The sequence below is a fragment of the Artemia sp. Qi Xiang Cuo genome, chromosome 16 (assembly GCF_049724085.1).
Source record: "Artemia sp. Qi Xiang Cuo chromosome 16, ASM4972408v1, whole genome shotgun sequence".
Taxonomy (NCBI): Eukaryota; Metazoa; Arthropoda; class Branchiopoda; order Anostraca; family Artemiidae; genus Artemia; species Artemia sp. Qi Xiang Cuo.
In genome coordinates this window covers 10,378,503-10,391,631 of record NC_142809.1, presented here as the reverse complement: position 1 = coordinate 10,391,631, position 13,129 = coordinate 10,378,503, and positions in this window count along the sequence as shown.

Below are 13,129 nucleotides of genomic sequence, written 5' to 3'. Positions count from 1 at the left end.
ATCTGACGGAGTGATTTTCATTAAAATTCTTTCACTTGTAGGGGATGTTTCCCCCCTCTTTAAAAAACCAGGTAAATTTTCTCAGGCTCGTAGCCTTTGATGAGTAATCCTAAACTTAATAAAATTTATATATTTAGTATCAGCATTATAAACACATTCTTTTGATACATTTATTGACATCAAAATTCCGTTTTTAAAAGTTTCGATTACTATTGAGCCGTATCGCTTGTTTTTTTATTGTTTTTTTTATTACGTGTATGTTATTACGTATATGAGGGGGTTGTCCCCTTATTCAATAAAACGCTCGTTGATTTAAAATTTAAAAAAAAATTTTATTAAAAAAACCAAGAATAACAAAAGCCGGTTAATTATAATAGATAGCTCTTTTGAAAGCACCAAAAAAAAAACTGTAGCGTAAAGAGCGAGGTATTGACTTGGGGGAGAAACCCCTCACATACGTTATAATTTCTGTTCGTTTGAAGTTCTAATGTTGCTTCTTACTTTCAGTTGAAAAAACTTGTTTTTTTTATTTAATTTCTGATCGTTTTTTAAATAATGCTTGAAAATCCGGCGCCCCCTTCATAGAAATGTCCCTTACCCCAAAGAAACATCCTCCACTGAAAGATTCTCCAGATTAACCCCCTCCTCTAGCCCCCCCCCTTCAGAAAAAATCCTTCCTGAAAATGTCTGTATACTTCCACATAACCAATAAATAATGCTGGCAAGTCCGGCGCCCCCTTCATGGCAATTTCCCTTCCCCCATGAAAACTTCCTTCATGGACAGATCCTCCAACATAACCCCCGACTCACCCCCCCACTACCAGAAAAAAACCCTCCTGAAAACTTCTGTATACTTCCCAATAACCAATACTATATGTTAAAATTGGGTTAAGTTCATAACTTTTAGCCCTCCCCCTGGGGACTTCGGAGGATTAAGTCATCCTAAAAGACATATTTATCCTATTTTCGACCATAGTGAACAAAATGGCTATCTCAAAGTTTTGATCGGGTGACTTTGGGAAAAAAATAAGCGTGGGAGGGGGCCTAGTTGCCCTCCATTTTTTTTGGTCACTTAAAAAGGGCACTAGTACTTTTAATTTCAAGTCGAATGAGCCTTCCCACGATTTTCTAGGACTTCTGGGTCGATACGATTGCCCCTGGGAAAAAACAAAACAAAAAAAACAACAAATAAACACGCCCCCGTGATCTTTCTTCTGAGTAAATAAAAAAAAACAAGTTTTTTTAAATGAAAGTAAGGAGCGACATTAAAACTTAAACGAACAGAAATTATTCTGTATATGAAAGGGGCTGTCCCCTCCTCAACGTCTCGCTCTTTACGCTAAAGTTTTTTTATTGTTTAGAAAAATAGAGTTGTGAGAAAGTCAAACATTAGCGTAAAGAGCGAGGCGTTGAGGAGGGGACAGCCCCCTTCATATACGGAATAATTTCTGTTCGTTTTAAGTTTTAATGTCGCTCCTTACTTTCAGTTTAAAAAACTTTTTTTTTTATTTAATTTTTGAACGTTTTTGAATTAATACAGGTTTTGATTTTGGCTCACCGTACATGAATAATTAAAACAAATTTTGCATATTATATTTGGTTAAATGGCTTTCTCGAAACTTGTTTAATTTTATTTACGAACGTTTTTATTAGTAATAAATATACGTAACTTAGAATTAACTTACGTAACGAACTTCTATATTCATAAATTTTTAACACGTATATTAGGGGGTTCTCCCCCTAGTCAATACCATGCTCTTTAAACTATAGTTATAATTTTTTTTCCAGTTCTTTAAAAATTACCTCTTAATCACAATCAGTTTATCAGTTGAAAAAATTGTTTTTTTTTATTTATTTCATGATCTTTTTCTTTAATAATGCTGGGAAATCCGGCGCCCCCTTCATAGCAATGTCCCTTCCCCCATGAAAACTTCCTTCATGGAAAGATCCTTCCATATAGCCCCCGACCCTCTCCTTCCCCCACCTACCAGAAAAAATATCCTCTGTAAAAGTCTGTATATTTCCCAATAACCAATACTATATGTTAACATTGAGTAGCCTAAAGTTCATAACTTTCAGCCCTCCCCCTGGGGACTTTGGGGGATCAAGTCATTCTAAAAGACATTTTTATCATATTTTCGACCATGCTGAACAAAATGGCTATCTCAAAATTTTGATCGGGTGACTTTGGGAAAAAAATGAGCGTGGGAGGGGGCCTAGTTGCCCTCCATTTTTTTTGGTCACTTGAAAAGGGCACTAGAACTTTTAATTTCCGTTCCAATGAGCCCACCCAATATATTATAGGACCACTGGGTCTATACCAACACCCCTGGTAAAAAAAAAAAAAAAAAAAAAAAAACAAATAAACACGCATCCGTTTTATTTATTAGGGAAAAAAAATCAAAATTACCAATTTTTTTAGATTGGCGCTTGAAACCAAAAAATTAAGGTTATCTGAAACGTTGAAAATTTTGGTGTGATTTTAATTAAGGTTCTATAACTTTTAGGGGTTTTTCCCCCTTTTTTCAAAAATCAGCCAAATTTTCTCAGGCACGTAACTTTTGATGGGTAAGCTTAAACTTAATGAAACTTATATATTTGAAATCAGAATTAAAATCTGATTCTTTTGATGTATCTATTGGTATCAAAACCCCGTTTTGTAGAGTTTCGGTTACCATTGAGCCGGGTCGCTCCTTACTTACAGTTCGTTACCACGAACTGTTTGACAAAAAATGGAAAATTCCACATTTTTGTAGATAGGAGCTTGAAACCTCTACAGTAGGGTTCTCTGATACGCTGAATATGATGGTGTGATTTTCGTTAAGGTTCTATAATTTTTAGAGGGTCTTTCCCCCTTTTTCTTGAAAATCAGCCAAATTTTCTCAGGCGCATAACTTTTGATGGGTAAGATTAAACTTGATGACACTTATATTTTTGAAATCAGAATTAAAATCTAATTCTTTTGATGTATCTATTGGTATCAAAATTCCGTTTTTTACAGATTCAGTTACCATTGAGCCGGGTCGCTCCTTACTTACAGTTCGTTACCACGAACTGTTTGAAACCTTAAATTTTAACAATTGGTAACTTGCAATAACATACAGATTGATGATACATGTGTATCAGCAATTTTTTTTGGAACAGCTTAGCGTATCAAGATGAAACTTCTGGGGCGTCTACTTGCTACTACTGCTATTAATACTGCTATTACTACTACTAATTCCACACTATAATTACTTCTGCTGCTCCTGCTACGACCTCTGCTACTATTAAACTAGCAGTAAAAGGGCTAAGCATATAAAGTTGAAAGTTTGACAGAATGAGGTATTTGAGGCGGAACTTGAACTAAATCAAAAACGCTATGTGCATGCAGATTTTCAAAATGGCATATCACAAAAAGGGATTTGTGTATTAAGTTGGAACTTTCAGAGAGTGCTTAAAGGGAAAGCCAATTCACCAAAAGGATATATGTGCACGCTCAGGCCTGGATTTACCACTAGGTCCCTAGGCCCGGACCTAGAACCGCATAATGCTAGTGGGAGCAATAAATTCACATAAATCACTGAGTAATTTCAGTGATAACTAACTCAGGCGCATAACTTTTGATGGGTAGGACTAAACTTGATGAAAGTTATATATTTGAATTCAGCATTGAAATCTGGTTCTTTTGATGTATCTATTGGTATCAAAAACCCGTTTTCTAGAGTTTTGGTTACAATTGAGCCAGGTCGCTCCTTACTTACAGTTTGTTACCACGAACTGTTTGAAAGATCACTGGAGTAGATGCCAGTACCTCGGCTGCCTAATAGTGTTAATTTTGTATCTGTGGACACAATGATCGTCTTTTATAAGGTCTATAGAAGAAAAGGGAAAAAGTGAATCGAAGAAATAGAAGAAGACATTCCTGTCGTCCCAGAAAAATTATTATTTTTAGTAATTTTTCAGTCATTCTATCAAAGTTCATATATTTTGACTGTTTTTCTGTTGGACAAATTTTGATCCCCCCCCCTAAAATGTACCACAATCCTTCACCTGATATGAGTCTATCTGTACCTGGCAACACAAAAGCGCCAATAGCTTTGAAATTTGCCATTATTTGTTCCTACCTTTTTTTTTTGGCTACTTCCACCAAAACATATATAAAATCTTTTTGATTTCGGCTATTTTTCGGCTACATCAACCAAAACATGTATAACATATTTTCGATTTCGGCTATTTTTGACCACTTCAGCCAAAAAATATATAACATCTTTTTTATTTTGGCTATTTTTTGGCTACTTCAATCAAAACATATATAACATCTTTTTGATTTCGGCTATTTTGATCAAAATCTATATAGCATCTTTTTGATGTCGGATTTAAAATAGCCAAGATAAAAACTGTTCTAAGTTCATTAATTTGATCGAAGATAAAACTCAGATTGCTGGAACGCATTTCCATCATCTACTAAGTGTAACCTACCACTCCTTGACTGGATGTGCAGAATTCTTTCCAGCAAAGAGGCTGAGTAAGGTATAAAAATCCCACGAGAGCTAAGCATTTTTTCTGCTCAATTCCGTGCCACAAATTTAGCAATTAAGGTATTACTCAAACACAAAATTCCAATTACAGCAAGTAATAATACTATCAGATCCAAATCAGCTTTGTCTCTTTGAAAATGAAGTAAAAGACAGAATTACTCGATTCAAAAGTATAACGAATATCCTCGGGGAAAAATTTACCCAAATGTACATGCAGTATAGACCCAACCAGATAAGTGGCTATTATTGGGCAGATAATGGAATTGGCAGGAACTCCATATATAAGTCATCACCTCTTAATCTAAGCGTTTTGACATAGATTAGCAACATTTATCCCACAACCAGCCTTTGCAACCTAGGCAATAGCAATTTCTCCATTGCATTTTTTCTACCTGCCCCCCTTCCAACAATCTCCAAAGACATGTAATCAAAAGGTTGAGATAGCAATGTTTTATAAAAATATATACAGCATTAAAAAAAAACAAAAACTAAGTTTAATAAGCTGACACTTTCAAGGAATATTGAGGACAGGGTTGCCAAAACATTTAGGGACAAAAGTTTCCAAATCAGCCAAAAATGGACACTATTAGTGTCCCTCTAGAAAATTAGCCAATATACAGGGTTGCCATTATGAATTTTCAAAACCTGTGAAAAAAGTGCCAAAAAACCTGTGAAATTCGCCCTTCTTTGTTCTGCTACCTAGCTGTCTGTTACCTGCATGAGTTCTGCCGGTATTTCCAGCTTTGATATTAACGCTACCAATAAATCAAGTTTAGTGCTAGTTGAGTTTGAAGAGATGGCATAAAAAATCGTCATGAGAACGTCAACAGAGCGAAACTTTATATCGATTATCGATACCACTACCTATCTTAGTCGAAAAGTAAAGAACCAATCATAGAGATTCATTTTCACTTTGGCATTTTTTCATAAGTCATGTGAAAAAGATACAAGTCATTCTTCTTTAGTACGAATTAAGGATAGTTCAGCGCGACGGGGTCCGAACGGCTGTAGCAATAAAAAATGTCTTCTGACCTGCATGGTTTTAAAGTTAAAAAAAACATTTCAATCAACTTAACCGATCAGTGAGCTGGTTGGTCAAGTGGTTAAAATTGTTTAACAACTCCTCTACCTGCCGTTTTCTGAACATCTAGAAGTAGCCTTGAGCAAAAATGACGTTTTCGGGAACTAAAAAAGTGAGAAGACAAGGCCGATTGAAATAAATTCGCTTGAGGTATACTCGATAGAAACTGGCGACCAGCGTTTGACAAAAAATCACAGCTGAAAGCATAGAATATAAAACAGAAACATTCGCTAGCGGCTATAAATAAAATTGAGCCACAGGAGTTTCGCTTTTCTGCGAAACTCCTTTCTTTTTATGACAGCCGTGTAATAATAGCCATATAAACACGGCTACACGCCACAGGGATTTACGCGGAACGTGCCAGCAGGGAATGGCCATTCACTTCTTTTTTCCAGCCTTCTCAGCGGCCTTGGTGACTTTGCCACCAGCAGTAGGTGGGTCCTTGAAGTTGACCGACTTGATAACAAATGTCAACCGTAAGATAGAAGAAAAAGATTGATTCGATAGTTCTAGCATACCACATTGGTTAAGACTATAGGTCCTGTTCCTATTCGGTTGATGAATGGTGTTCGCGCAGGGCGCAAAAACATCTAGGAAAAATCCCCAAGCCGTTATCAAAGCTTAAAAGTAAAGTACAAATTAAAAGCAGTAAAAAAAAAGAAGAAAATAAAGACATCTGGTTTTGATTTGGAAAAATGTCCAAAAAGTGTCCTTTTTTTCAAAAAGCTGCCTTTTTTGACCCAATAGTGTCCCGGTGTCCCTCGGAGTGACAAGTGTCCAAAAGCCACTAAAAGTGTCCATTTGGCTTCCCAGATTGAGGGAGACGGTGAACTATACAAAATGACACTATGTACATACAGGTTGTCAAAGGGGGATATCCGCAAAATTTTACGAATGGCTATGGATAACAAGTTGAGACTTTCAGGAGTGCTGGGAGGAATACTGAACGAAACCAAACGACAAAATTTGCATACTGGTTGGCAAAAGGGCGTATCTGCAAAATCTCATGAATGGATTAAGTATTAATCTGAAACATTTAGGAATACTAAGGAAGATGTTGAACTACATCAAAAAACACTACATATATTCTGGTTGTCAAAAAGGCGTGTCTGCAATATCAATGGAACGGATAAGTTGAATCCTAAAAAGAAATTTTGAGGGGGATGTTTAAATAAATCAAAAGACACGATTTATATCGATGTTGTCAAAAGTTTGTATCTGTAGAATTTTAGAAATGGCAACATATATTAGGTTGAAACTTTCAGGTATGTTTAGGGTACTTTTAACTAAATTAAAAGACAGTATGTGCTTCTGGGATATCAAAAGGGCAGATTCGCTTTGTCTCAGATACGGGCAAGGGTGTCAAGTTGAAACCTACTGGAAATGTTGAAGGGGGTATTAAGTAAAGTCAAAAGATGCAGGTTAGATTAGGTCTTATGATATGACCTAATCGGAATTGCCCCCCCTCCATCTTGAAGACTGGAACAGGGCCTCAATTAGTGACGAGAAAAGTGTGAAAGAGAGATAGGTAGAGCAATTTGAAAGTTTATTGGTTGTGGTAAAGCTGTACTTTAGCCGTGTTGTAGTAAAGCTGTACTTTAGCCGTGCCTGAGATATTTAGGATGGGCACTATTGACACCTAAGAACCAGTGTTTGTTGATTTATGGAAATGTAAATTCCCTGAAAAATTCAACTAATACACCTTGGCTGTTACTGAGATATTGCAGATATATCCTTTTGACAACATGGATGCTAATAATGTCATATGACTTAGTTTAAAATACTCGTAACGTTCCCCAAAAGTTCCGACTTAATACTCTTTGCCTTTTCTGCGATATTGCAGACACGACCTTTTGACAACCTAGATGCACATGTTGTTTTATGATTTCGTTTAACATACCCTCAACATCCCCTTAAAGTTTCCTTTTAATACCCTTTGCTGTTCCTGAGGTGCTGCAGATACACCCGTTTGACAACCTGGATGTAAACGGTGTCTTTGCTGGATGTAAAAAGTGGGTTGAAGACAAATGGCTTAGGAATCACGGCCTGAAGAATAATGCTTCACTAAAGTATAGCTCTCTTGACGTGATACACGAAAGAACCATCTGTTGGGGAAAAGCTGTTCAAGTTTTTTTTTCTGGGAAATAAATGAATTCGGAGGTCATTGAGAGAACCAAATGCAGACTGTTTTTTGCTATATACCGACACAGCCAATTTCGTACAGGTACGCAAGATTTCGGGCTCGTACATAAAGATGTTTCGCATATCACTCCTAACTTTCAGTGTAAGATCAGCAATTTCTTGAATGAGCTGTGATTTAAAAGCAGATGGAACAAATGTTTTTTACCCTTCGAGAAGAAAAACTGACCGTATCACATCCACTAATGCAATGTAGAAGCCCAGCTGGTATTATTATAAATAAAATATTTAGTTTAATCTTGTTTTCTTTCCAAAACCGTTCACGACAAATTCACCACCTTCCGTAATTGGAAAAAATGTTAAGCCTACGGTATCATTGAATCTTCACTGAAAGCGTATTATATTACAAATATTCTCTTTTCCAGTTATTACAGCATTGAAAATAAAATAAAAATTACATTATTCAAATTTTATTTATTATGGAAAAAAGAATTTTACTTTTTCAATTTTATCTATTTAAATATAAATGAACCTTTAGCCTCCTTATAGTATATTAAAAGTGTTCAATAGCTTGTAGCAATTAGATGTTTTTCCTTATTCTATAAAATATTACATTCATATCTCTACTGATATATTGATTTTAGCCTATTTTGGCACTGCAGGTGTGGGCGGTTCTAACAGATAACAAGCTGAACATGATCCATGAAATCAGGTTCCACCTGGGTTTTTAGTCTGTTGGAAAAAAATGGGTTGTGTCTATAACCGATCTGAAGTCCCTTTTCAATATTTTTAACTCCAACTTTTTCAGAGTCAAATTTCTTCAAAGAAAATAAATCTACAAGACAACAATAACCTACTGGAAGAGCTAAAAGCAACCACAGAAAATCTTAAAACGAACTTTCAACTCAAATGTCGTGAAGTAATTCAATTAAAAAAGGAACTTGATCACTTTCAACAAGTTCCAGAGATCGCCAAAAGAAAAACTCTGGAAGAAACTGAAGTTTATTCAATCAGAGTCTAAACCCAACTTGCAACTGCTCTATCTGAAAATTCACTAGTGAAAAAAGAAATTACTAAGTTAAAAATTGAAAACAGTACACTTGTAAGTGAAAATGAAAGACTTGACTCAAGAAGAGCTTATTGGAAATCTCACCTATAACCAGCCTTATTATACATACCTTGCCTTTTAAGCTAAAAAAAAGTCTTTAAAAGAGAAAATTGCTAAGTAAAATATGGAATATAATCAAATTTTAAAAGAGAAAGGAAAAGCTGATGTAAAAGACGAAGAAGAAATTTCATACCTCAAGTCTTTTGTAGCATATCTCCAAATAAAACCAGTACATTAAAAACAGGTTCAGAACATCTTGAACAAGAAGTCAGAGAGAAAACCAGCTTGATCAATGCTTTATAAAATTTGATTATTCATATGAAAGACAGAGAAAAAGAATTCTTTCACGAAATGGATTTTTGTTATCGCGACTTGTTTTAACGCGATTAAATAATTTTAGTTTTTACTTATTGAATATTTTAAAACTCTTCGCTATTTATGAAAAAAATTCAATTCAAAGGACTTACAAGATAATTTTTTTTAATGAATATGTTTATACTTTCCCCGTAACAATTATTCTCTAGAACATCCTCTCACTTTGAATGTTTTTAAATTATTTTTGATATTTTCGGAATATGAAATGAAAATGATTTGAGCATGCAAACCGTGATTTTTTTTGTGCTGTTGTTATTAAACATGAAAAGAATTTTTCTGTGTTATTATCCTTGTAATAAGCAGTACAAAAGTTAGTTTAAAATTAATGAATCGGAAAAAACACCTTTCCACAGAGTGAGTACCCCCTTCACTAACCAAGATCAATCTCTAGAGCACATTAGGTAGCAACAAATTCTTATGTAAACGATAAGTTTAGTCTTGGAAGTTAGTTGCGCAATAATTTAGCCCCAGGACACTCTTGAGACTTAGATAACTCTGAAAAAAACTTGACAATGATGATTCTTTAAGGCACTTGAAGGACCAATGAAATCTTCAGCAAACAATTTCTCCGACCTTGACTGCTAACCCACTCGATACAAAACCACAAATGGCACGAATTGAGTATAAAGAAGAAGAAAAAAAAACAAAAAAAAAACGCTTAACTGCAAGAACAAAAACAAACGTTACTATACAACGCCAATAAATAAGAAATTATTACAAAAACACACTACGGACTATTTGCAATTGCAAGACTACTCTGCCCAAGCGACCCCAAAAATTCAGAACGACGTTTCGTCACAGCAGCAATCGGATCTGTGATACCGAACCTTGCAGACATCTTGGAATTTTTAACCCACGGTGGGGTATTTAAAAGAAATTTTGCATATTTGTAAAAAAGTGATCGAAGGTTTCTTTTATCACTAACACTAAATATATGCCAAAACGGTGATAAAGCCAGAAAGTGTGGGATCACCAGTGCATTATATAGCCTAGCTCGAATTTGTCGATTATATTTCGCTTTAGTTGAAGATAGCGCCCCGTAAGCCTTACGTGCCTTTTCTGCGAAATTACTTATTTGGCGAGCACGTGTAGATGCCATGTTATGACCTATAGGCATTCCTAAGTACATTATGGAGTCAGACAGTGGAACCTCTTGAGCACCAAATTTGACAGCAAGATCTATACAATCTGCATTTCTCCTATTGAAAGCAACAATCTCGCTTTTACTTGCATTAAAAGATAGGCCTATCTCTCTATAAGCATCATCTAGAATCTGAAAATTTTCATCAATACGAGACAAACATCTACTTAAATTAAAAATATCATCTGCGTAATTAAGTAATGTTACATCCAAACCTCGGAAAATGCAGCTCATTTGCACTAACTTTTGGGCCTCGAGAACACTATTATTATACAACCGGGGTGACGAAATTGCACCCTGCCTAATGCCCTTTCTAACCGGAATAGCTTTTGGTAATACAATCGGCCCGTTAGGAGACGGGACTTTAACTTGGACTCGAAGCTTCTTATACATATCCCGAAAAGGCAAAATAACCGATCGGTCCACACCACGTTTATGAGCAGACACTAATAACTGGGGATGTATCCCAGAATCAAAAGCACGTCTAACATCGTGACTCGCTAGAATAAGGGATTCATTCAGTTCATCAGCTTCTAATAATATATTAGCAAGAATATAATGGACGTGCTCGCGACCAACACCTTTTTTAAATCCGACCTGATTATCGGGGGTAGAACATTGAAAAGCAATATGATCTATAACTAGCAATTCCATAAGCTTACATAAAACCGGCGAAACAGTTATAGGGCGGTAAGATACGAATTCAAACGGATTTTTACCTTTTTTCAAAATAGGTTTAATTACTCCAGTACCAAAAACGTCGGGAACGAGACCAGAATTAAAGATAATTTGGAATAGAAGCTCTAAATGACTCAGGAGACCAGCAGTACCATGTACAAGATGCAACCCACACAACTTGTCGACACCTTTCGATTGTTTCTTTTTTAATTTTGAAATTGCACGAATCAGATTAGGAACAGTTACTATGTAGCCAACACCAGAACTAGGCAATTCCATGAACTTATCAAGTTCGACTTCATATTTATCTTCAAGATCTTGTTCGGGTGGAGAGAACTCAGAAGTAAAGTGGGACACCCAATCTTGCTCAGAGATCACAGGTTCGACACTATTCTGATCACCCTTACGTTTAAGAAATCTCCACACAGCATTTGGATCATTACTTATCAATTGACTATGTTGATCAATCACTTCACATTTATGCTTAGACAAAATCTTAGCAAATCTGCGTTTGCTTAACAGCCGAACTTCATTTACAACACCTGATTTCGGACGACCACACTCATTCCAGAGCCTAAGCCAAAATTTTGCACGACCACATGCTTCACTTAGAGCAGGGTTTTCGGACCACTTTGGAATTTCCGTTCCCACTCGGACTTTACGAATGGGGACCGCAGCGGCCTCGGCAGATAACAGTGCGTGAGATATTTCACTACAGTAGATGTTTAGTAGCAGCTGTTTCTCTTCATCTTGAATACATACACTCTGCTGTAGTAATTGGAACGGCACTTTAATCTTTGTGAGAATCTCATCCAATACGTAATGATAAGTAGCCAGGTCAATTTTACTCCAATTAGTTTTGATTTTCCACTTCTTTTCATTAGTTGGGGGGTTAGGAGAGGCAGGAATTACTCGAAAAGTGTTTATAATTGGAAAGTGATCAGACGCGCTTACGCTCAGATCTACGTGCGAATTGCCGCAAGCTGGAGATTGGATGGAACTTAACATGAAGTCGAGAGATGAAGTCGAGCCTGAATTATGGATATAAGTAAAACACAGATCATTGTTAGCAAGACGAAGACCGTCACAGGAAGATAGGAGGATCTGTGCTCGAGCGTTAGACTCATCAGTCAAGTCACAGTTCACGTCACCAGCGACTATACATACAAGGCCCTGGCTAGAACAGCTGCCCACCGAACTCGATAGCTTACTGCAGGCTTCACTAAATTTTTTTTCTGATTTACTGTCTCTGTAGTCTGTTGGCATGTACACAGAGTGCACAACAGTTTTGTGCACCTTAACAGCAACAAAAAAGTCTGAAGATTTATACAGAATGGGATTTAACCTGCTGCTAACAAGAATGGCGATTCCACCGGACGGCCTTCCCCTGCCCGATGACTTTGCAGGAGTAGCAAATACTTTGACGCCATCGATTAGCTCAAGCAGACTAACGGCTTGATTCGAGAGGAAGTGTTCCTGCACACAGAGTACATCATTATAACATAACAATCCTTCTAACAGTGGCATTTTATCAACCACTCCACCATTTAAGTTCCATGAAACAACCCGTATAGAATCACCGATCATTGTTTAGAAATTAGCTTCTGAGCTACTGGACATTGGAAGCTGTAGCACGGGTGTCGAGAAGAACCACACCGAGCGCAGTTGGGGGCATTTTGGCATGGATTGTCCCGAGAGCTGGAATGATCTCCACCGCACTTTGAACATTTCGGGTGATCTACACAAGATTTTGCTGCATGTCCGTAGGACTGACAGTTGTAGCACTGCATCGGTAAGAATTTAAATTCTGTAATGGGTAGTCGCTCGTAACCAAAAATGGGCGGAGAGTTCATTGCGATAAAGAGATGAGCTTTGCTTTCAAACTGTAATTTGAATGACCGAGTACTACCAATTTGTACGGCCTTAACACAGTTCGGTACAACTGAGCGCAGTTCGTCATCTGAAGTTTCAGTGGGAACGTGGCGGATTATTCCGAAGAAAGCGGGAGTTTTTACTTTAACACTTATAGTTGAGTCACTTTTACCCACTGCCTCAGCCAGGGACTCGGCAGCATTCTTGTTGTTCAA